Source organism: Manduca sexta, chromosome 14, assembly GCF_014839805.1.
Source record: "Manduca sexta isolate Smith_Timp_Sample1 chromosome 14, JHU_Msex_v1.0, whole genome shotgun sequence".
Classification (NCBI taxonomy): domain Eukaryota; kingdom Metazoa; phylum Arthropoda; class Insecta; order Lepidoptera; family Sphingidae; genus Manduca; species Manduca sexta.
In genome coordinates this window covers 10,394,261-10,419,878 of record NC_051128.1, presented here as the reverse complement: position 1 = coordinate 10,419,878, position 25,618 = coordinate 10,394,261, and positions in this window count along the sequence as shown.

The window sequence follows — 25,618 nt, the reverse complement described above, 5'->3', positions numbered from 1 at the left end:
AATGGAATTTACTTAAACATTCGGGTTATTTTTAAGGTATTTATAATTAATCGATTATATTACCTACGACCTAAAGGCCTAATCCCTATCAGTAGTAGAAGTGGTCCGTACCCAACAGTGGGACAGTATGTAATGATTAGTATATTATATTATGATATATAGTACAGTATATTATGATCTTCATTTGATTGGTTCAATTTCGCGATCGACTGCAAAGATCGGGATCGTTTATTAAAATCAAAAGTAATATCTCAGACAGCCGATCGTAGTAGCGTGTAGTTTGTATTTAAATCCGTCGTATAGTTACTGTTTCTAGCATTTGGGTATTAAACACTCTTCAAACTAAACTGCTGATTACTATCGACCAACTCTATAATATAAAAAAGCTGCGGATAACGGACTGCCGAGACGAATGTCCGCAGGTTCAAATCCCAAGAGCACACACCTCTGACTTTTCTAAAATGATGTGTGTATTCTTTGTGAATTATCGCTTGCTTTATCGGTGAAGGAAAACATCGCGAGGAAACCTGCATACTAGAGAAATTCTCTAAAGAAATCTGCATACCTGAGAATTTCGCTATAGGAATTTTGAGGGTGTGTGAAGTCTATCAATCCGCATTAGGCCAGCGTGTTGGATTAAAGTCTAATCCCTCTTAATAGTAGATGAGGCCCGTGCCCAGCAGTAGGACAGTATATAATTCAGGGGCTAATATTGTTATTTAATTATTGAGACTCAACATTCTCTATCAATATACCTCCATTTGCAATAAGCGATCCTAATCGCCTCGATCTCTCTCAAAAATTGACAAATCATAACGAAGATTTTTTGACTTACTCACAAATGAGTTATTTTGATTGACATTCTTAGAATCGGATTGAAGATTGAGATTGGGATCGGTTATTGTACACGGCATAGACGTAAAGCCAGCAATATAACATCAATGGATATTAAGATATGACATTTAAAACAGTAATTAACATATAATATCGCGTCGAACTTGTAATTACTAGACTGCACTTACGATACCATTTTATAAAGGTTCTGATAATCTGTATCATTAGCAATATCGTGACAGAATGTGGATGGTATGAGATCTTTCGTCATCTACGTGTAACATTGAGTTATTGTTGAAGGGTGATTCGATGATTTTATGTTTACGGCATCTTGGAAGGACGTTTGGTGAACTATAGAAAAGTTAGTTTGAAAATTAGATGTGTTTGGGTTTTATTTTTTTCCATTTTCAAATTGTCATTACTCTTTAATCTATATATACAACAATGGATCCCCGTTTCCCTTGGTCACGCCATCACGCCTGAACGGCTGGACCGATTTTACTATTTTTTTTGTTGTGTTTGTTATTGTCAGGAGAAAGTTCTTATGAAAGAAAAAAATCGAAAAAAATACGTGGAAGATTAGAAAATTTAAGAAAACTTAACGAAAATATTAATTTTATATAACTCTCAATTGTTTAAAATAACTCAGCGATTGACAGAATGCGCGCTGCAAATTCATAGTTAAGACGGGACAACGTCAAATTACAATAAATTTATTGAACGCACGTATTTTGACTCATTATAGGTAAAGATGGAAAGAAACGTGCATTTGTGTTGCTTTTAGAATTGTACATCATATACAAAGAGTTATTAGATTATATAGATTACATAGGAAGATTGTCATACAAAACTTTGCGCTCATGCGATGGTTCAATCTACCAACAAAAAGCAATGTAAAATACTTTATATTCCATATCGTAATTTGCACGTCTTTAATGCGCATATTACCATATCTGCCGTAAATATGTTATGTTTATATTAATATCTAAGGACGCTGTGACATGTCACACGGACATTTCAAACAAGACAACGACTATTACCAATTGGAAATAACTTTAAAACACAAATTTGGTTTTGATGTCCGGTCTATAACTAACTATAGGTACTGTTTAATGCTTTTAACCTTATAGGAGATTCAACACTAATGTTTAGGATTATGGAAATTTGTTGTTTGAAGTGTTATCTCGTGGATTATTAATTTGAGTAAAAATATCTTTGATATTAGGTGCATTGTCCTACTATCATATAAATAATAATATCAGCCCTGTATTATATACTTGCCCACCGCTGGGCACGGGCCTCCTCTACTACTGAGAGGGATTAGGCCTAGTCCACTACGCTGGCCTAGTGCGGATTGGTAGACTTCACACACCTTCGAAATTCCTATAGAGAATTTCTCAGATGTGCAGGTTTCCTCACGATGTTTTTCCTTTACCGTTAAAGCGAACGATAAATTCACAAAGAATTCTACTATCATATAGTTGCATAAAAAACCAGGAATGACAATAAATTCATAAACCTTAACTGTAGCAAACCGATTACCTCACAACATAACTCAGTACTTTCCTTCTATTGGAAATCGATTTTATTTAATGACACTTTCATTGTAATTTACAGTAGGTGTACTTTAATTATGAACAATCTATGGATACGGAAACCAAAGAGAAAATAGACATCAATTTCGCAAAATTACAGCTAAGTGACAGTCTTTGAACAATATAAGCAATATTATGTGTATTAAAACTTTCATTGTGTTAGCGAGCTGCGGTGCTACTATGAAATGTACTGTAAATAGATTTGCTGGTGGTAGGATGTATTTTATATCCGCCTGGATACCGACCATCGTACGCAAGGTGTTAAAACCCGCCATAGTGGCTCGTGAGCCACTATGTTACGTGTAAGTGTGTCGCGTTTCGGGATCGGCCTATGTACATACGGTTCCAAGAGGCCGGCATAATTATGTCGACTGTCAAGGGGGTAATCTTTCGTCAGTCGACATTCTATCGAACCCCACTCCACTTACCATCAGGTATAGTGGGGTTATTTAGACGTGTTCGTATAAAAAAAGAGATCCAAAATCACTATGAGAGGCTTTAGAATTAATAGATTATAACCTAAAAATTAGAGACGTAAATCACTGGCTCACTGTTACAAGGTCCTAGGATTTTTTTTTACTTATGTAAGAAAAATTAGAATTAAAATTTTCACGTCAGTAAAAATGCCACGACTGCTAGTTAATTTATCTTTCGGGATTATTAGAATAATTTGTGCACGAATATATGTCTATATGATTAATGAATACACCCGAATAAGCTGTTAACACACTTGAATTCGTGATTATTCGTCTGTATTCGGCGAGTCTTTAAATTAGAGGTGATAACTTATCTATAGTTAGTTTCGCTTTCATCTTTATAAAATTTTGGGAAAAAACAAATATAATCTATAAAATTATATTTTTATATATACTTCATTATAAATACATATGAATATTAAGCAGTAAGTACAATTAAGTAATTGACCTTTCCATAACACCTCTTTATAGATGACAGAAGTCAAAAATGGAGAGATTGTGAAACAAGAATATAAGTCAGGAAACGATAACTTGTACAAGCGAAGGTTGTCTCAACAAACAGATATATAAAAAATAATTTACTTAATACTATTGTTAACAAGGTTATAAGTTAATTGAAATATTCATAAAACTATATTAATGGTTATTTTACGATTACCTGAGTGTTACAAAAACTTAAAAATGATATTTTCGCTAATCTTTTTTGAAGGCAGCTATTTTTTGTCGTCCATCCAATTCCAAATCGATAAGGTAACTTAATAAAGCATGATTTTTGTGTTAGCTGTTTATGTTAAGTCAAATTGGGTATTTTGCTTTAGACTGCAATATTTCACGACAATTTTCTTATCTTAGAGAGATTTCGAGAGTTTCTTACAGAGTATGCTTTTTTGCTTGCATTTGATTTGTAATGATTTTTTTTTATATTTGAATAGAAAAATTATGTTTACTTTGCCATTTTAATAATAAAATTAGTTTCATAATTTCTTATATAGGTATTTACGCTAATGTAAATTTTAGACATCGAAATAAAACTACTTTTCTGATTTTATCGTGGTTTGTTATAAATTTTTTTCCGACGTTTCGAAGACTGCACCCTTTATGGTTATGGCCTGGACTGAGACAAGACACTGAACTTATTCTGCATAGATAGGACTGTCAATAGCTTTAAAAATAGTAATTATAAATGTGACGGACTTTTCGGACGTCTATCTGTCTTGTAATCATGAAGCCTTCTCTTTTAAAAGTTTAAAGAACAATAAAATAAAAAACTCGCGATAAAATCCGAAAACAATTCTATTTCAAAAACTAAGTATATAAATTCATAGTAAGTGTCCCGTTCGACATACACCACAGCTCGATATGTTTATAATAGAGGACAACGTAACGTATTGTTATATCTATGACAACACGCTTACGCAACACTCATTCATAACTATGGCACTAACAAACTAACATTATCACTTTACCGTATTTGATTTAGTTATGTAACAAAAAAATTGTCTTAAGATTTAGACAACTAGGTGTTGTTTAGCTTAAGTGAAAAGTCTTTCCTGCTAAAAAGTCTCTAAGTAGCTATACATAGTGATTATATGGCTCTATCTAATTTTAAAAAATCTGATTTAAAATTGAAATTCCCAGAATATTTCGAGCGCAGTGGAATACCAAACAATACTTTGTAATTCAAAGTGTTGGATGCTGTCTCTACAGTTTATAGGCGGTCGTATCGCTCACCATCTGGCGAACAGCCAGCTCGTCTCGTCATTCAAAGCAATAAAAAAAGATTATAATATTAGTAACATAAGAGCGAAGCAGCAAGATAGTATTAAATAACGAGACGAGCACGATGCTCGCTTAATAGTAAGCTATAATTGCCTATAAACTACAGCAACACCACTCAAACTTGAAATCCCAAAGCCACACACTACGCTTAGCACCCTTAGATATAACATGTAAAATCTCAATACTTACTTATTATACTCGCTATAATGGATTTGGATGAAATTTCGCATGGACATTAATCAAGTTCTTATTTAGAGGATAAACCTCTTTATCGCTGCCGCGGCTGGAAGGATTAAGATAATTTTACCGATCTTAAGACTCAATGTCGATGCGTAGGGTTTTCATAATCGTGTACAACTAATAACCTCAGCTTCTGATTTTAATCAATTGGTATTGACTTTGATTATATAGATTTCTGTTTTTTTATACTAGCACGACAAATTGATCCCTCTGCACCTGATGGTAAGCGGAGTGGGGTCCAATAGAATGTCTACTGATGAGTAATGATTACCACTTGGCAGTCGACATTATTATGACGGCCTGGCGGAACCGGATGTACACAGGCTGATCCCGGAACGCGACACACTTACGTGGGACTCTACAGTAGGTTTTAAAACCTTGTGTACGGTGGTCGCTATCCAGGCGGATATAGAATATATCCTAGTATCGGTAAATTTTAATAGATATCTTTGGCTTGTGGCCATATGTAGTCCTTTCCAGAATAAAACTCAGTGCTTTTCTTCATTGCTATGGAGGGAAGTGGACAATTAATATTTCCAACTCCTCCCTATCTTTCTATTTGATTAATTTCGTTGCGGGATAATCACATATTAGTTTTCCCTGAGACTCACCGAGCTTCACTGCTCCGTGTCATAAAATGCTTGCCACTGCTGATTCTGGCTTACAGGAGTTGTAGTGGTGGGTGTGAGGTCGGGAAAGTCTCATGCTTTTCTGAGAGGAAATTAGGCTGGGTTTATATAAAACGTGATCCATGCAGGATATCTCCAGGTCGTCTCATTTGCGTCGAAGGAACCCGTCGCGGCATTTGGCTGGTATAATAGTATAGGCTGATCATAGTATCAGGAACGGCCTAATACTGTCAGATGGTATTATCTTTGGAAAAGTCTTCATACGACCAAAAACCAAAACGATCTATAACCTATTCTATCAAAATCACTACCAATTAATTTTATAAGCAGTAGCTATAAGGTAATTAGTTGTACACGATTATGAAAACAAATTCTTGTTACATTGTGCTCCACTTTGATTTCATTACGGTCTAAACAAACTCCACGAGGAAATCTAGTTTGAGCATTAATCACGAATCGTGATGAACTTTGCTTCTATAAAATTAACAGCGTATTAAAAATCTGGCTTGTACCGTTAATATTTATTGCTAACAAATGTTTTTGCCTTTTGTGTCTAGTTACATGGCGTATCATCGCGTTTTAAATTATTGTTTTGCTTTTAGAAAATTAATTTAAATAGTGCTGTTTTGCTTGAAGAGATCAAGTGATGATGCTTATACCGTTTTGATAAATATATTAAACTAGCTTTTGCTCGCGGCTTCGCTTGCATGAAGGTGTTTTCCGGGATAAAATTCCTGCTATATATTTTCCCGGGATTGAAAGAAGTCTATAATCGCTCCAAGGTCTTAAACTATCTCCATACCAAATGTCACAAAAAAACAGTTCTGTAGATTTTGAGAAAATCGACAACATACAAATACATAGCTTTTGGGGACCTCTTTTTATAATATGTATAGATTATTCTTCTGATGTTTATGTTAGATAAAAAATCAACTGACCCCTTTGCTACTTATTCCATATAAAAATCTTGTAATACCTATTTCGAATTAAAGAAATCAAATATATTTGTTATTTTTCCTTATAAGGTAAATTTGGCACACAAAGATCGCTAGAAATTAATTTTTTACACTTCATAATTTTGCAAATTATACCTTCCTGAGGAGATGATTGTCACATAAAGCATGAAGCTATTGCATTAAATATTATTCTACTGTCGCAATTGAAACATCTCGATAATGCTAGATTTCAACAAGGATTAGCCCGAGGCCCACCTAGATTAATATCACTTTTGGTTGATTAAATTCTTGATTTAAGAGATAGCCGTTACAGAAACCTAAATATTTAAACCAAACTGCATTAAAATAATATATCAATACCTAACAGTGTCGAAAAAATTAACGCCTTATATCCAAAATGTATTAATGCATATGCTGCTGGTGTGTCATTAAATAAATAAATAAATAAAAATGTCATAGAGAAACACTTCTAACAGTTTTGGTCTTCGTAGAATATTAAAATTAGGTGACCACCGAATAAGCACCACGCCATAGCACGATGATGAGTTCACTCACATACTTATACCCTTTAAGGAAAAAACTATAGGCACATTATATTATATTAAGTAATAAGAATTATCAAAGGACTTTTTTAAATAAATATTTAGACAACTCAGGTAAGTTTTTTGTTGATTAAACTTATGTTAAAACCTCCTTCAATGCGCTCCGATGGCGACCATCGTACGCAAGGTTTTAAACCCGCCATAGTGGCCCACGTAAGTGTGTCGGTTCCGGGATTAGCTTGGGTATATCCGCAAAACAGTTCGGGATATCGTCTGCTGAACTAAGTGTCAGTCAATACTCTATCTAGGAGGCATTTTGTTGACTTATTTCAAAATTTTGTTGACTCCGTTAGACCTTTTTTTACTTTTCGCGGAGAAAGTGCATTACAACTATCGCCCAGCCATCGCGCGGGGTTATGTTGGAGTCACCGTGTCTCTTACGACCCCTAACAATATTATCTGCCTACATTGATAGGTGAAGTTAAGCCAAACTTTTAGTACTTTACTATCAAAACAGATAAATTCGTGGACCCCCATTTTGGGAATCAATGCAGTCTATCTAGACGTCATTCCCATCACCGCATGCAGTGGGGCCACTCTTCAATGATCTAGTTCCAATATAACCTTTTTGAATTATAGAAACTGGTTGTGTAATACCCTCAGTGGCTGGAGACTAAGTGTTTGGCTGTACGCGTTGAATCGAAATTTATAATGATATCTGTGCATAGGAGCGCTCGTGCCGCACTATCGTAACATTAAAAGCGCATTTATTACACCAGCTTTGAACTAAATCAGCTCGGCTAAGATGGCGCTTGCCTAATTATTGATATAAGTATTAAAATTATAAGGGCCTTTTTCACAACTTCAGAGTAAATGCTAGTCATCACATAGATGTATAATAATAATATCAGCCCTGTATTATATACTTGCCCACTGCTGAGCACGGGCCTCCTCTACTACTGAGAGGGATTAGGCCTTAGTCCACCACGCTGGCCTAGTGCGGATTGGTAGACTTCACACACCTTCGAAATTCCTATAGAGAACTTCTCAGATGTGCAGGTTTCCTCACGATGTTTCCCTTCACCGTTAAAGCAAACGATAATTCACAATGAATACCCACATAAAACTTAGAAAAGTTAGAGGTGTGTGCCCTTGGGTTTCGAACCTGCGGACATTCGTCTTGGCAGTCCGTTCCACACCCAACTAGGCTATCGCCGCTTTTTCATAGATGTATAAGCCGACCAAATACAAAAGTCGCACTAATTTATGTTCCCAAATAAATGGTAATAAAATTAGTACTATCTACATGAACTGTTTTATACGATAATAGTTAAAGAAAATTTACTTGATACTTGCGAAACACGCCCTTAGTCTTTCAAATTAATATGTGATTAATCATTGAAATAAAAACGTCAAAGTATAACTGTTATTAATATAGGTAATTAATTATAATTTTTAATAGATCATTCTTGCGTCACTTTCCTTCGACAATAATTCGAAAGTAAAAAAAATAAACAGTAGTTAATGGTTAAAACAAAAACTGTTTTTTGTCGTTTATTGTTCCAGGAAGCATTTCATTTTTGTAATACTTAAAGTAGAAACTAGACTACGATATCCTAAGATACAGGCTTAGCGTTATTGAGCTTTCACCAACAGACGGAGTGATTTAAGAGGAAGTTTTTTTTTTGTATATAAGTCGTAAATTTTTTGTACGATACAAAAAAATTTGGCATATATATGCCAATAAATTCTAACACTGCGAATTTGATTTTTATTTAAAAACAACCATTGTCAGTATACAACACAAATACTTAGACACGCAGCAAAATTTTAACACTATAATATGAGCGCCATATTCTACTTCCACATGAAACAATTATGTTACAGATAGAGTATTTTCTTATATAACTGTGATCAAAGCGATATACTTAATGTAAAAGGAAAAGCTATTTTTGTAGCTAGCTCGAAGATACTTGGAATATTAATGCAATCAAAATCTTTATATAGCTCCGCTCTGTGCAATATGTAATGCTTAAACAGGTGTGACAAGTAGATTTTTATTTAGACTGACCGAGAACGAAGTGAATATTATATTCTTCCGGCATCATTTAAACGATTTTATTTCTGTATTATTGAAAGTATTATTAACAATAAATAACGGAGGGCAATTGATAACTGTAAATAAATATACCAAAGAATATAAATCATTGCTTTGAGGGTGGTGAAGTTTATGCATTAGTTGCAACTCTGCCTACCCCTTCGACATAAAAAGCGTGGGTGTGCATTAAAAATAACCTAACTTGGCGAGAATCAAAACAAACTAAGCAACATTTTAGCGTCGTGGCCAAGTTACCGCGGCCGCTGCGCACGCGCCACTCCCGCCATCTTGTTTAATCTAGTGCCGTTGATCGCGGAAAAGCGCGCACAACCTTCAACGACCTTCGCTCTCCGACCACTCTAACCCTACCACCACGGCATTATCAACCTTAACTCTCTCCCAATCCGTTCACAATAGAGGTCGCTTTTGTTTGTTGGCTCCATCGGCGTGTAAGTTCTTTTTAGAACAACACGCCACCGCCCCATGTATTTGTGTTCTATAGACCGTAGGTACATTAAATTCATATACTGGTCCTATAAATCTAATAACAACTAGATTTATTGTGAATTGATACTTTGTCACATTTATTGAAATAATTTTAATATGACACCGGTTTGTGAATACAATTTAAATAGATAAGGTAATTACTGAGTAGATTTGCCCCGATAATGTAGAGTCGCGTGGGCGCCTATTTAACGACTAGTTTGTACGCCACTGGGTCAAAAGAGTATAAAATGTATATTTAAGTTGTGTACGTGACTTATGAATTAGTTTATGTTGAACTTGAAGAGTAAAATATTAGTTTGTTTAAAATGAGCTGATGGTTTTTAAAGGCATCTCCTTACAAGTAAATATTTGTTAAAAAACAATGTAGACTTGAACTGGCATGCTCCCTATTGCAGTAAGGGTGAATTCCGCTTGAGATAAATAAATAATATTGTAATTAAACTAAAATTTTATACTTCAAAAAAATATATTTTATTATACATATTTCCAATGCGGAAAAACCACATCTTTATGAAAAAGTAGTTATATAAAATAATTATGATAATTAAATTTTTTCATTGTTTAATGAAAATTTAAATACTTAAAATAATTATTGTCTTTGTTAATTTTTGTGTATTTAGAATAAGTTTCCTTAAACAACGATGATGATAAGTTATATAAGAATACACGTGCAGTCTTCAGAAACTTAGAAGCGTGTTATTTATAATACTAATATATTTGAAATATATTTTTTTTTGGATTCTATCGCGATTTTTATGTTATAATTTTCTCACGACGTTTCGAAAACTTTGTAGCCTTCTTAGCCTTAAAAGGAACTGAGATACTTGTCGTCCGAAAAGGAAAAGTTACAATATATACATACATTTTACAATAATAATTATTTGGAACCCAAAAGACAGGCCAGACTTCAAAACACTGTACGCTCATTCTGCGTAGATCGAACCGTCAACAGCTTTTTTTTGTGTTATTGTTAAATAAAATCCGCGCTAAATCCGAACCAGTCTCAGGACGTACATACATTAAGCCCAAAATTAACATCGTCATGAAGATATTCCATATAATTGTTCCTTAATTGATACTAAAGAGGCAAGAATTTGTGCCTAATATGACGTTTGACTTGCCCTATTAAATCTTGGGATGGAACATATAGCTGAAAAGAATCGAACACTAGTGAAAAGTTATAATATCGCCTACAATAGCGAACATATGCACCTTCCCATGATGTTAGTCATAACATACAAATATCGACGTAAATATGCAAAATGCATAATATATATAATTCACACATTAATTGTTCTCTTTCGGGATGACGCAAAACTGACAGTCAACCTACCCATATGTCCCGGTTTCCCCTATATATTTGGGGCTGACTGTACACAGCTCGCGGGTACGCATCACCACGACGCGCGAGCACATTTTTCATCCGCGTGCTTCCTGTTCAAGATTTACAGCATTATAGATAAGAGCCCAATCTGTTGCGCTAAGCTGCTACTACCTTTGTGCTAGCCGATTACACACGACTTTGGATCTATTGCTATTGGAAATAACGATTTAAGTGATGATTAGTATATTGTATGTTTCTCGTATAGATGCGAATTGTGAAGTTGTTTGATTGTTTGATGTAATTGCAGAAACCCTTATATAGGTTTGGATGTTTGGTGTTCCGACTTACCAAGCCAGGGGCTAATAATTTGGCTTCATTTTAGCCCGGAAAAGTGTATACTACACTTTTATTCTAGGTTTTTAATGCAGACGGAGTCTCGAGTTAAAGCTAGTGTTGATATAAAGAAATGATAATTTAGAACATACTTGAGAAGCAAATGTGAAGTTATCAGTATTCCAATTATTGGCTTGGTAAAATCGTATATTATGAAATTTATTTATACGCAAATCCGAAGACAGCCGGAGATAAACTTTCAGTATATAAGCACTATTTTCCCAAAATAGACCATTATAGGACTTTGGATCAGATAGCCGTATTAACACAATCGTCCCACATTGACAATATATCTTAACAATTCAAAATTTTGTACCAAGTTAAACAATTTTAAAGATAACATTGAAAAGCTTGTATGTAGTATAATTTTCCCAAAGTGGCCGCTGGGACCAGTGCCCGGCTGAGACCGGACGGGTCGCGCTCGCGATCCACGATAGCCCAGTTTGCGTGCACAATTGTCGCATCTGCGCCCGCGCACCCATTGTGCTAGTGGGAACATGCCCTTAATTGCGAGTCTGAATAAATTAAAACCAGAATCCTATCTTATATGGTTAGCCGGTCGCGGAGTTACTAATGTCGTGAAGCGTACTTTGTAATTTGATATGTTTTACAATGTGAATAAAAATGATTTTCCTTTCGTATGTGTTTTAGTACTAAGTACTGACTGGTGCTTGAATAGTATTGTAATTATCTTTGAAGTATAAATTAAGTGTCCTTTATTATCTGGAACAATTTATTGTCAATTGAAGATATATTTATATCTAGATACTAGATTAGAATAACACATATATCTTATCTCATCATGTAATAGTTCATCTTTCAATTATAAGTGTCTGTGTGCCTCATGTATGCTTTATTAGCTTAGCCTAGCTTTACTTACTGGTGGTAGGTCTCTCATATGTGAGAGTCCGCCTGGGTACCACCGCAATGTCTATTTCTGCCGCCAAGCAGCAGTGAGTTGTTACTGTCGTTTTCTGGTTTGAAGGACATTGTAGACAGTGTAACTGGACATAATAAGACATCTTATGTCTTAGGATGGCGGGCGTAGTGGAATACCGAACAATACTTTGTAATTCAAAGTGATGGATGGTGTTTCTACTGTTTATAGGCGGTCGTATCGCTTACCATCAGGCGAACGGCAAGCTCGTCTCGTCATGCACAGCAATAAAAAAATATATATGTTGAGCATTTTTCGAGATCACGTGGTATACTGCAAGGTCTGACGAAACGTGTAGAAGCAGTTAAGCAGACTGACAAAGCGATGACAACCATCAAGAATTCATGTACCACATTGTTTCACTTCATTCGTGACCTTTCAATTAGCATTATGTTTTATAGCATACTTCATTTTCAACCTTGGTTAGAGTGCGAATATTCAAGTTTATTAGAACCTTAAAACTAATGCGAGATGTAACCTTATAATGGCTGAAACATCGAAAAATTTAATTATAAGGCAAAATGCTAAGCTTATAAATGAAATGAAGCTGATATCAAGTAGGCGGATGATTATAAAAACTATGTCAAATTCCTTACCGTAAATCCACCAACAGCGGAGTGGGCAGATGATATACGGGAATAAACCCCAACTAAAGATACAAGATGCATTTACTTGTTAAACATGTGTAGGTCATTATACATTAGAAATGCAAATGGATGTACCAAAAAAAAAAACAACAAAAAAAATTGTGCGACATGTTTTACCATGGTAAAACATTATCATTGCTGTTTTTTATAAAACAATGATAACAGCTAGCCATTAAAAGTAGGTGTCAACTATAACTTTTACAAAGCATTAGCTAGCACTGATTGCTTGTTATCCTGAGATATAAGATATTAAGTCGCATAATGTCTAGTTTACAATTTACAAAAGCAAAGTAAGCTAAATAATTCTCAGTATACTGGCTAGAATATCATACCAAACGCAAAGTGAGGTTCAAAATTTCCAGACTACTGACTAAAATATGACACTAAATGTAAAGCAAAGTTAATAATTTCCGGTATACGGGCTACAATACAATATCATACCAAAAGCAAAATAAGCTTAATAATTCTCAGTATACTGGCAACAATATCATACCAAAAGTGAACTAAGCTTAATAATTCTCAGTACCCTGGCTACAATGATACCAAAGGTATCTCTCCATACAATAAATTCGTACATCCACGTGCAAGCCTGCGCGCGGGCAATAGTTATTGCTTGTTATTCTACTTGTTTGTTAATTGAAATGCGTGTAAATATTTCTGGCGTTCACAGAGGTTATGAAACAGCCTTATTACGGAGACCATAGCATGTTATACTTCCTATTTCGTATTCTATTATATACTAAATAGTATCGGCTAGGTTTGATGCAACTAGCGTCGATGGCTTGGAATATGTAATAATGTTGTTCGGTTGTCGATTTTAATTGAATAGCTCTTGTTATATCTTTGAATCGATCTTTGTTTGCAATGTTGCAATATTTAGTTCTGTATGCGGAATCGTATTGAATGCGTTGAAGAGCTGTCGGTTACTGTTTTGTTTTGATTAAGTGCTAGGTTTATTATTAAATATTTTAATTTATAAATCCTTGTTCGGATGGCTTACAGAGCCGTCATAAACGCTATAATACAACCAGCCAGTTTTAAAGTCGAGTCACAAAACTTCTTTCAAATAAAAATAATGCTTTTATTGCTGTCTATGCTTTCGATTTAGCAAATCTTGAAATACGATGTATTCAGTCGTTCAAACAAACATACATTTATCTCTAAAGGGGTATGTAGAGGCGCAACCAGGGCCCACACTTTCACCAAGTGTGTTCCGTCCCATGATATAATAGGGGGAAAGCCTAGCGCCATATCAGGCACAAATTCCAGTCTCCGGAATAATAATGAGCAGAAAAACCCAAATATTACCTTGCCTGACCCAGCATTCGAACTCAGGACCTCAGAGCGCTGCCGTAGCACGCATGCAGTACAACTACGCCACCGAGGCAGTCCTACACTTTACACAGGAGCCTTTTGACATTTCGTTACTAAATGAAACGACATACTCGTCTTCACCTTTTCTGACATTGTGCCAAAAATCATCCATCATTAACAAAGAATATTTTCACAAAAAATCCTGTTTCTAGTTTTCTGATTTTTTTATCATTATGTAGTTTAATGCGAATTTGACGTGTGCGTGAGTGTATTTCTGATTGAATTATCTTAGAGTAATAGTAATTGGCATTAGGGTACGTAATATTAAAATATTTTTATTAATATTTATTTTATTTGAAACTTACACTCTTTTATTTTACATCTACGGCTCAAGTAACTTATTGTAAAGTGTTATTTTCAAGAAGAGAAGTATGTGGTTTCATTTAGTAACGCAATGTAAAAATTACCTTGTATATATTTACTATTAAAATATGCAGATAAAACAAACTTCCCGTTGGCTACATCTTCCATGCCATAATTTTCTTTGAAGTCACATGACAACGCTTCAAGGCATACGACCAGTTATACCTTTAGTTTCCATGAAATATGTCCCGTGTATGGACCTCATGAACGTGTATTCTCCAGATAAAATGTTATTGTATTGGTTACTTGATTCAATTATCGTTAAATGCATACGAAAAATATTTTAACAATCAATAATGGTGTATTTTCGTAAATAAAGTAATTATTTATGGCAATGTATTTTTAAGAGTTATGGTTTTTTAATGGATGGTTTTGATAATGGTTGAATTGAACCTTTGTTGTTACCGCTGTAGGAATGTCGAAATGTAATGTATGTCTGATGTTTCAACAATAAAAATACAGCCCTATTAAATATAAGCGTTTTTACTGCATTTAAAACATATATTATAAATTCACGTTATATTGTTAACATTGAAAGCGTAGATGTATTTTTTTATAGATAAGACATAGTCCCATATAATTATATAATAATATCAGCCCTATATTATATACTTGCCCACTGCTGAGCACGGGTCTCCTCTACTACTGAGAGGGATTAGGCCTTAGTCCACCACGCTGGCCTAGTGCGGATTGGTAGACTTCACACACCTTCGAAATTCCTATAGAGAACTTCTCAGATGTGCAGGTTTCCTCACGATGTTTTCCTTCACCGTTAAAGCGAACGATAAATTCACAAAGAATACACACATGATTTTTAGAAAAGTCAGAGGTGTGTGCCCTTGGGATTTGAACCTGCGGACATTCGTCTCGGCAGTCCGTTCCACAGCCAACTAGGCTATCGCCGCTTTTTCATAGTCCCATATTAGAATATATTTATAAAAATAATGTTGTGCAACACATTGTTACTGCTATAATAGATTATATCATTATAGCAGTAACAATGTGTTATCATTACTGCCTAATGTATATTATGTGAGATTTAGCGACTTTTGGGATTCAATAGTATTTTTTTTATAAGATCACGACAAAGTGACTCCCTTCCACCGTATTGTAAGTGGAGTGTGGTCCAATAGAATGTCCTGACGAGAGATGATTACCCCTCGGCAGTCGACACAATTATGCCGGCTTGTTGGTAGCATATTGTATATCTTATCATATCTATTTTTTATTTTATTATTATTAATTTTACGTACGCCCTAAACTAGCCTGCCACTATTTTTATCCTCTCCATCCAATGGTTGGTAGAGATCGCCTCGAGCGATAAGACCGCCATTTGTACCGATGTTTAAATTATTTCAACAATATGTATACAGTTTTTTTTTGTTTTTTAATACTTATGGTATACAATAAGGTCTTAAATAAACAATCTGGATATACACAAACTGATCTCGGAACGCGCTACACTTACGTGGGCCACTATGTAACGTAATGTATTGTAATTTTTGCACGTCATTCGGCTAAATATAGCAAGACTCTATGCTATTAAATACGCTACCCAAAAATGTACCCATATTTGCAAAATAAATTAATTTATCTATTCTCGAAAATTAGCAGTACGCAAAAATTAAGAGATGTAGTTATTTAACAAAAGGATAATCTCAAGAAATACCGTTTTGTGTTCAAGTTTGTGGATAACGACCTTTCTTTCTTACTTTCAATATCACTATCATTTTTTTTATTGCCTTAGTAGGCAAATGAGCAAGCTATCCGCCTGATGGTAAGTAGCATTCGCCGCCCCTGGACTAATGCAATGCTAAATGCATAGCCAAGCCTTTGCCTACTAGGAGGTGAGTATTGAGCACTCTACGTCCCGATGTTATATTATAGATACAAACAAATTCTCACCTTTTATCTAGAAGGGCTACACAGAGGTACGACTGGTGCTCGCACTTTTGCGCCATGTGTATTTCGTCCTATAATGTGATAGAGGCCTTATAGCCATAACAAGTACTAATTACAGACGCTGGGCTAATACTAAAGTATAAGAACCTTATATCACTTTTGCTCGACTCGGGAATCGAACCCGAGCCTCAACACTGCTAGCCGTACCGTAATACAACTACGCCACCAAGACAATATAGATATTTAATAATATAAAAGATATATCCCAGAATAAAATTGACGAGTTTATTATGTTTATCAGATGCTATTTTGTTTCCAGGGCCGTTTAACTAACAACCAAACTAGGCTACCAGTTCTATTGGCAAGTTCGGAATTTCCAAATGCGTGGTCCTCAAGCAAAAACGATCACAAACCATATTTTTTGCTACATTGTCTTGTTACTATTCGAGTGGGCGTAGAATTAATGAATATAATGCTCTGTTAGTGATGGCTCGTGATTGAACTTGTCAACAATGGACGGGCATTGTCTCCGAAAATAACAAAAGAGCTTCAATCGGCATCAAAGTGGCCAGTGTTGCGATAATCAATCTAGTTTTACATCTGATTAGGTGCAAATTACATTACAAATAGACTGGTCACGACTGAAAAAAAAACAGTTGGGAAATGTCGTTAGTTCAGTAGTGATGTTGGGGGAAATCGTGTTTAAAAGTTCCATAGTTAAAGTCCATAATTGTATGCATTTGACGCTAATAAGTGACGTTCCATTTTCCAATTTAAATTCGTAGAAAATGTGTTAACATTCAATTGCTCCACAACTGATTATGGAGTGTAATGTCATGGCGGTAGAGTCGAAATATTTTTTATGGTACAGTAACTTAGGACGTTCTGCCATGTGTAAATTGACAATGTCTTTGCGCTTACGTCAAGGTGACATGAGATGTTAATACCTATTGTATTAGTGCTAAACATCCGTGACCTTACACTGTACAAAGTTCACTAAGTGCAGAAGGCATGATCTACTCACACAGATAAACAACACACACCGCTACCTATTGTTACCAACGAAAATTCTCGGAAAACTAACATCAAACAGCATTCGCATAAACATCCTTTTAATCGATTACCATTAATTTATTATGTATGCGATTGCAAAGGTCATTTTCAAAGAGTCAACACTGCAGTTTTATTTCGACATAAGCGAGCGAACTGGGCCCGCGATACAGTTTCTGATACCACCCTAAAAGAACAAAACTGATAAGTAGCGGGCAGAGGTAGGCAACACACATGACATGCCGCGTGTGATTACGTTGCGATACGAAAGATATCTGTGGAGACCTGTGTGCACGCACACAACCCGACCGCGAACAAAATGGTGCACGCACACGCCGCGGCTCACCTGTGTAACCTCCGCATAAGGGTCGCTCGTATGCGGCTCCAGTACACACTGTTGCGTTTTCACCTGTTGTGCGAGTGTAGTTGTGACTCAGTGCTCGGCGTGTTTCAGTCGGCCCGTTTGTTTGGCGCGCTTTAGTCGTATTCGTCTCGGTGGCGCGCACTGCCCGTGCCTTCCACGCACGTGTGCCACTTGAATGCTAATTGACTACTGATAACTGCGCTGACATTTGACTCGATAACATTGTGCTCGGTGTCCTGGTGAAACTGCATTGTTTAGCGTTTTTTTTTTTAATGTTCCAATCGGTCGGACTGTGCTAGTGGACAGTGTTAGAAAGTGATTAATTTGTGACTTTTTTGCGCAAGTTTTGATATAGTTCGTCAAGCTGAGGAATATTTCGGCGGACGATTATATTTGGAAATACGTAAAAGGTGAGGGTTTACGCGTTTCTTTTTTCAGAATTCGGTCCAAGTTTTTATTTGGTTTTTTGTTGTATGCCGTGTAAGGTGTGCCATTAGTTTTTCGTTTACGTTTTTTTCTTCAATGATATATTAGCACTATTAAAGCATTAAACGGATAATCATTGGCTATCAATAAGAGTAAATATCGTAAGAGGTTTTTTATTGGTGCGTAATAGTTTTGTTACGCATTTAGCTAAAGCATGATGTATTTGTTAATCTATCTAAGCGTTTTATAAATTGTTTACATTATTTACTTAGATTCTCTATACATTATATAAGGCCTTAGTGAAGAATTAAAGTCAAAACTATTTGCTTACAGGGAAACTGATTATGTACAATAGTCAATTAGTTTCTTATTGTTTATTGTTCAGGCAAACAACAAACAATAAGAAAAATTATTTAAGAAATTTCAAATTATTTAAGATTTGATGTTACAGTTGGTAATTAATAATTATTTATCGATATCCTTCTATAGCCTGTGGCGAAGGGTGAATTTTTCGAAAGAGAAGCCGATACAAATGTAGGTGCTAATACTAATTATAATTAGATTTTAGCCCACTATGCTATAAATATTAATTATTTGTTTATTAATATCATTTATTTTAATAGTTTCATATATATTACTAAAAGGAAGCCGGTAGTAATCCCACATGAGCTATAGGTATATAGACTACCCACAAAGATATATTATCTATGTATATAGCTTCTATATATTCTTTAAAACAACACAAATATTATAGTAGATATCTGTATTATAAGTATATATATCTAATAAATTATTTCCGTAAATATTATCATCGATTATGGAACGACAAATATTATTACTACAATTTGTAAAGCAAATATGGCTGTTTATTATATAGGTTTAGTTCAAACATACGAATTAAGATAATCACTTGAATTATACAAGAAAGGATGAAAGAATCATACGAAGAATTAATAACCTCTGCCTTTTTTAAAAGTCGGTTGAGAAGGAACAGAATCGCGAGAACCTAAATATATACAACATAAGTACTGTGTATGGCTGTTTACTTTAATAACAATTACAAGACTAGTGAAAAATTAAGATTTCTTTACATTAAATAGGTATTCACTAGCTTAGTTTCAGAAAAAAACCAGTTCTTCTAATAATTATTTTCTTAGGACCTTATTTTAATATAAATTTACGGTTGTTAATTCCAATGAGGAATTACGTAAGGTATGGAGAAGTGATGTACATGAACAAGAAAGTAAAAACATTGACTACTGAGTTGATGATTGTTTACATTACATCTGGTGAAGGCAGTGTAATTGGAAAAAAAAATTACTTACCCTTTTTTATCAAGCGTTTGTAAGTAGATTTCCTGGATATACGTCCCTTTCTCCTTCGGGATAAAGGCGTGATTTGGATTTATTTTGTTTATTATAAGGACCTGTAAATTACAAATAATGTAGAATAGAATTCCCACACTCTGGTGTATTTTGAACAATATTAAAAATATTAGATTATCGATATTTTTTATTGGCAACATCTTAAACGTAACCTACAGAACCTGTCTTTATACACAATTGTCTTTTGGTTTATAGCTACAAGATTAATGTAAACCATATTTTTATTTATCATTGACAAAAGGAAAATAAAACAATGTTGAAAAACAGAATAGAACTTTAGATCATACTTGTGAATATACTTTGCAAAGTTCAGAATATTTTATTGTCTAGTTATAAAAATGAGCATTTAAAAAATACAGCGGTAGTAACTTCGGATTGTTTATTTAAACGGTATTTATTATACCATATAAGTATAAATTACATAGAAAATTTTTATTCTTTGACAAATTGTTTACAAGTTTGAAGTGGACTTTAAGACGGAAGTTTGATACTAAACGTTTAATATAAAACTAAAAGATTTAGGGGATTGTTATCAAAAACGGGTTTGCACGACGTCGTAGTGCACGGTCAGGCGGAAAAAATTTAGTATGACTTTGTGAAAACTGCAATATCAGGGCATGACATCGTGACACTGCGCGTCACATCATTTTGTGTGTTACCGGCTTTGATAGAGGTACTAAAAGCCATAAATACACGAGGTTATAAGTTGAAAGCCGTCAATTATGACGTAAAGGGATTTCAGTTCTTTTTTATCCGCTTCCCCTTTTCAAATGCGACACGTAATTAATTGAAGCCTTCGTGTTACAAAAGGTTTGTTATTTTATAATAAACTGCCTTTTTAATCTCAATTTTATTGAATTATATTTAAAGCTAGTTTTTAATGAACTATTGATTTCGTAGTTATTTTATTATGTATTTCTTATAGATTTCTTCTAACGCACAAATAAATGTTGTAAACCAATGTTTTAAGTATTGAAATAAAACAATTTTTCGGATTTTATCGCGGTGTTTATATTATAATTTCCTCCCAACATTTCGAAGACTTTGCAGCCTTCATGGTCACATGGTAGACTAATTATAATATAAAAAGCCACGCTAAAATTCAGGAAATTGATTAATTTCAACGTCTTTCATTCGAGTAAACACAAGAAATGACAATGCCTTAACTAACCACGGCTTTGTCGTTTTCTTTCACAACTTAAATAATTATTATGTATAAAAAAAAAACAAAGCGCCTTAGAATAATCGATGTTTATTAAAAAGCCTTTCAAAGAATAAGCAAGCATCTCATAAAAGCAACGTAAATAAGCGATTGAATTTCAGTTCCGCGCACAAGCTTTTAGTCCATTAAACTTTGTTAAATCGTGTTTAGCACCTTTTCTCTTAAAGTCAGCGTTATAAAGATGTCCAGGAAGACACTAGTCACTAAGGTCGGGTCAAATTCCAGCATTTCTCTTGACTTTAGCGCGTCATATAAAATACTTATCACGTAATCTTTGTCGTGTTTGACAGTATTGTTTAGATAATGCTTGGTGAATGAAAGGGAAATGCTGATATACTCTTGTGTTGTACATTGATTTCTTTTTTGTATTTTTTTTAAAATTAGTCGATATCTTTTTTAATTCTTGTAAAGATCATCAAGATTAGAATGTTTGGTGAATGAAAGGGAAATGCTCTTGTGCTGTGACAATACATTGATTTTTTTCTGTAACATTTTTAAAATTTTACGATTTTTTTCTATATTAATTTTCATCATTGTAAAGATCATTGATATTATGATCTTTCTAATTGACATTTTTCCAACTCCATTTCATGATTATCACGGTTAATAAAGTTACTTTCAATGCCAGTTATCATAAATTGATATCATAAAGATATTTTTTTTTACTTTTATTTAAGGTACTGAGTCGTTATTTCACGACTATGTCGCTCCGTAGGTCCACAAATTTTGTTGGTTATCTATATATATAAAAATGAATTGCTGTTCGTTAGTCTCGCTAAAACTCGAGAACGGCTGAACGGATTTATCTTATCTTGGTCTTGAATTATTCGTGGAGGTCTAGGGAAGGTTTAAAAGGTGAGAAAAATTCGAATAATTGCCGGGAAAATCCTCAAAACAGCATTTTTCTATTTCCCATACAAACGTTTTCTAACTAATACGTAGAGTCAATTTGAGCTTTATTGCTATTGTATAAAGTTCACTGTTGTCTAAGCAATGTAGGTGTGTTCCTAACATCAAAGCAGTGTGCGTTGGAGCACAGAATATAATAATGTAATGTCGCGTTCTGAAACTCAACAAAAGTGATATCGCGGACCCGACTAAATTGAACAGTCACAAAATTTAATATATCATTAGTTATTATTTGGTTGGCTTCACGATATTATTTCTTTTGTTTTACTTTAAAATGCATGTTTTCGTTATGGACATTTTTTGAGCTACTTTTGCATATCTATCTATAGAGAGGTCAATTCTGTACATGAAATATATTTCCAAAATAACTGGGGGTGATTAGGGATCGATACTGATGCCAAAAATGCAATTAGTAAAATTTTTGTCTGTCTGTCTGTATAACCGTTATAGAAACAAAAACTACTCGACGGATTTTAACTTAACTTGGTACAATTATTTTTCATACTCCTGAGCTGGTTATAGTATACTTTTCATCACGCTACAATTAATAGGAGCATAGCAGTGATAGAAAATGTTGGGAAAACGGGAGAAGTTACTCCATTTTTAAGCTTCCGTCATTTCGTGTGCAACCTTAATGGTTAAAAGTTCCTTCGATTTCACCAGGATCCCATCATCAGACCCTGACCGGACAATCGGACCACCTGCATACCACCATAAATTAAAAAAACATCCCGACAAATTGAGCACCTTCTCCATTTTTGAAACCCGAAATCCACGCGGGCGAAGCTGCGGGCGGAAGCTAGTTTGAAATAAATTATAAGTTGCAAAGAAACGTAGTTGCCAGGGAGGCACGGACGTTTTACGTCATCGATATCAATTATAATTTGTAATAGCGTAATTGGCGTCTCGTGGTATTAGTCGGGTCGTGTGACGCCGCCGTGCGAACGCAATTACTTCACTTATTATTGAATTCGAGAGTACCAAATGTCAGCTAATGGCACCTTTAATGAAGCTACTACAAGTAGCTATTTATTGCGTTTATCATAGCTTGGCAACGAGATGGTACAATTCTCTTTTAATTGCGCTGTGAGTAATATCAAATGTGTGGCTTTTTCTTGAGGAAGTTTGCAAATTGGTTTTAGGTTATTTGATGGGTTTCAAATTTAATTTGGGTTTGCAATTTTTATCTTCATGTTGTATTGAATTTTATGTTTAATAATGATTTCTTATGTTTACGCAAATGTCGACATTTAAATAAACTATTTTGCGGATTTTGTCGCGATTTTTTATATCATTTCTTTCTCTCGGCGTTCGAAGACTTTGCAGTCAGTCATTTATGATTATAAAGGCTGCAGTCTACGAAACGGGACAAAATAAAATAAAAAACCGCGATAACATCTGAAAAATAGTTTTATTCCAATGTTTTATATTTAATACCTATACACTGAATATGCTGTAATTACTTTATTGGGTCATTGAATTAATTGTCATTAAGGAAGTCACCTAAGTCAATGTACAGAAATTAAGCATTGCATATTGATATGTTGGGTCAAATGGCATTCTGTTCAAACCTTTGAACCTTCTGTCCGTACCTACCGTCTATAAAGCTAAGCGTTGTATAATTGAATTTTTAAATCGTTAAACAGCTGAAGTGATTTTGTATATTTTGGGTGGTATGACCGGAAGGTCCGGAGTTCGGAATCCGGAAACACTGTGATAGTTTAAATACGATTTACTTGAGAATAGATCCACAAAAGTTTTTAAAACTCAGGCAATTTTTGTACCAACGCACTGGGATGTGTTACGTCAGTAACAAATGAAAATAGAATAAGGAAAAGCAAATCAAACCTAGTATTTGATGGTTTACATCAGAAGCGTCAATTATATCATCGAAGCATTTGGTGTAAATCAAACAATATAATTATATAAATAATAAAAAAATAGCGGTGATAGACTAGTTGGATGTGGAACGGACTGCCGAGACGAATGTCCGCAGGTTTAAATCCCAAGGGCACACACCTCCGACTTTTCTAAAAAATCATGTGTGTATTCTTTGTGAATTTATCGTTCGCTTTAATGGTGAAGGAAAACATCGTGAGGAAACCTGCATACCTGAGATGTTTTTGGACTTTTGAGGCTGTGTGAAGTCTACCAATCCGCATTACGCCAGCATGGTAGACTATGGCCTAATCCCTTTCAACAGTAGAGCAGGCCCGTGCCCAGCAGTGGGACAGTATATACAGGGCTGATATTATTAAACAATATAAGAACATAAGACGTCAATAGATTCCAACGACTCGCTTAGGGTTAAATTGATAAGTTATAACCGAGTTAAATGTAAAACCATTATTGTCTGCCTTATTGCCATTGCTGTCAGTCACGCGTCATCCCGGAAGTGGTACCCGCCGCGGCCTGTAGGTGTCGCTGCAGGGCTGTCAAATGTGGCCAAAATTTTGGCCCGTTCCAATGTTATTAATATTTATCAAGAGGTGTTATTGACGACGAAGTTGATGACTGTATTTCTTTAGCTTTAATGATGTTAAGAAATAAACGAAATTTATTTTGCATTTTTTTTTAGGAATTTATCTATTAGCAAGAAGTTGATGACTATTTTTATTAAAGCTTTAACGATTCTAGGAAATAAGACGAAACTGATTTTGTGTTTTTTTAGACAAATTGGTTTATTTAAACAAAAACTAATTGACATACATATTTGTACATTAATGAGTGTGTAGTTAACTATGTCACAGTCATTGAGATTGAAGTCTATTATTTTTTTTTATAGCGCATAGGCTTGCGTTTGACAACTATCTTGGTGATGGTAAGTGGTGATGTGGTCTTCGGTGGAGCACACTTGCGTATAAGATAACTTTTCACTCGTCACTTCAAGATATCTAGGTTATAAGTCTGAAGTTTATTTAATGTGTCCGAACTAAAGATTATATCTGTTTATTTTCCTTCCTTAAATATATAAATAACACTTTTATTATTATTAGGATGACATCAATAATCAAATACATATATGCGCTCCTAGCTTACAAATTAAATTAAGGGGGCCTATTCCGTCTACTAGGGTATATTCGTCTTTTAGCAATTATGGATGTTCTTATCGAAGGACAGCTTTGATAGCTGTATAGGTACATACGGGATTTTTTTTATTCTTTTACCTATTCGGCTTCCAAGGCTCTCCTTTAATTAGAACGCCCGTAATTGCAAAAAGACGGATTTGCCCGCGTTAACGGCATAGGACGCACTGACTATACCTACATCCTTATGCTTAGATTGTATATTGATCAGATAAGCCTTTCATCTATTCACATTAAGTAATCGACATTCCTCAGGCGAAAGGTTAATTAGTGCACTCCTTATGGATACTTACAGCGTGAGGGTATTTCGTAAGCATCAGGACTTCAAATAGCAACTTCCGGAAAAAATAATGGAAAAGCAATGAATGAGCCTTGAAAATTGCTGGCGGTAGGATATATTTTATATCCGCCCGGATAGCGATCACCGTACACAAGGTGTTAAAAGCCGCCATAGTGGCCCACGTGTGTTGCGGTCCGGGATTAGCTTATGTATATTTTTTCGACTGCCGAGGTTATCATCTCTTGTCAGCGGACATTCTATTTAACCCCACTCCACTTATCATCATAAACTAAACACTTA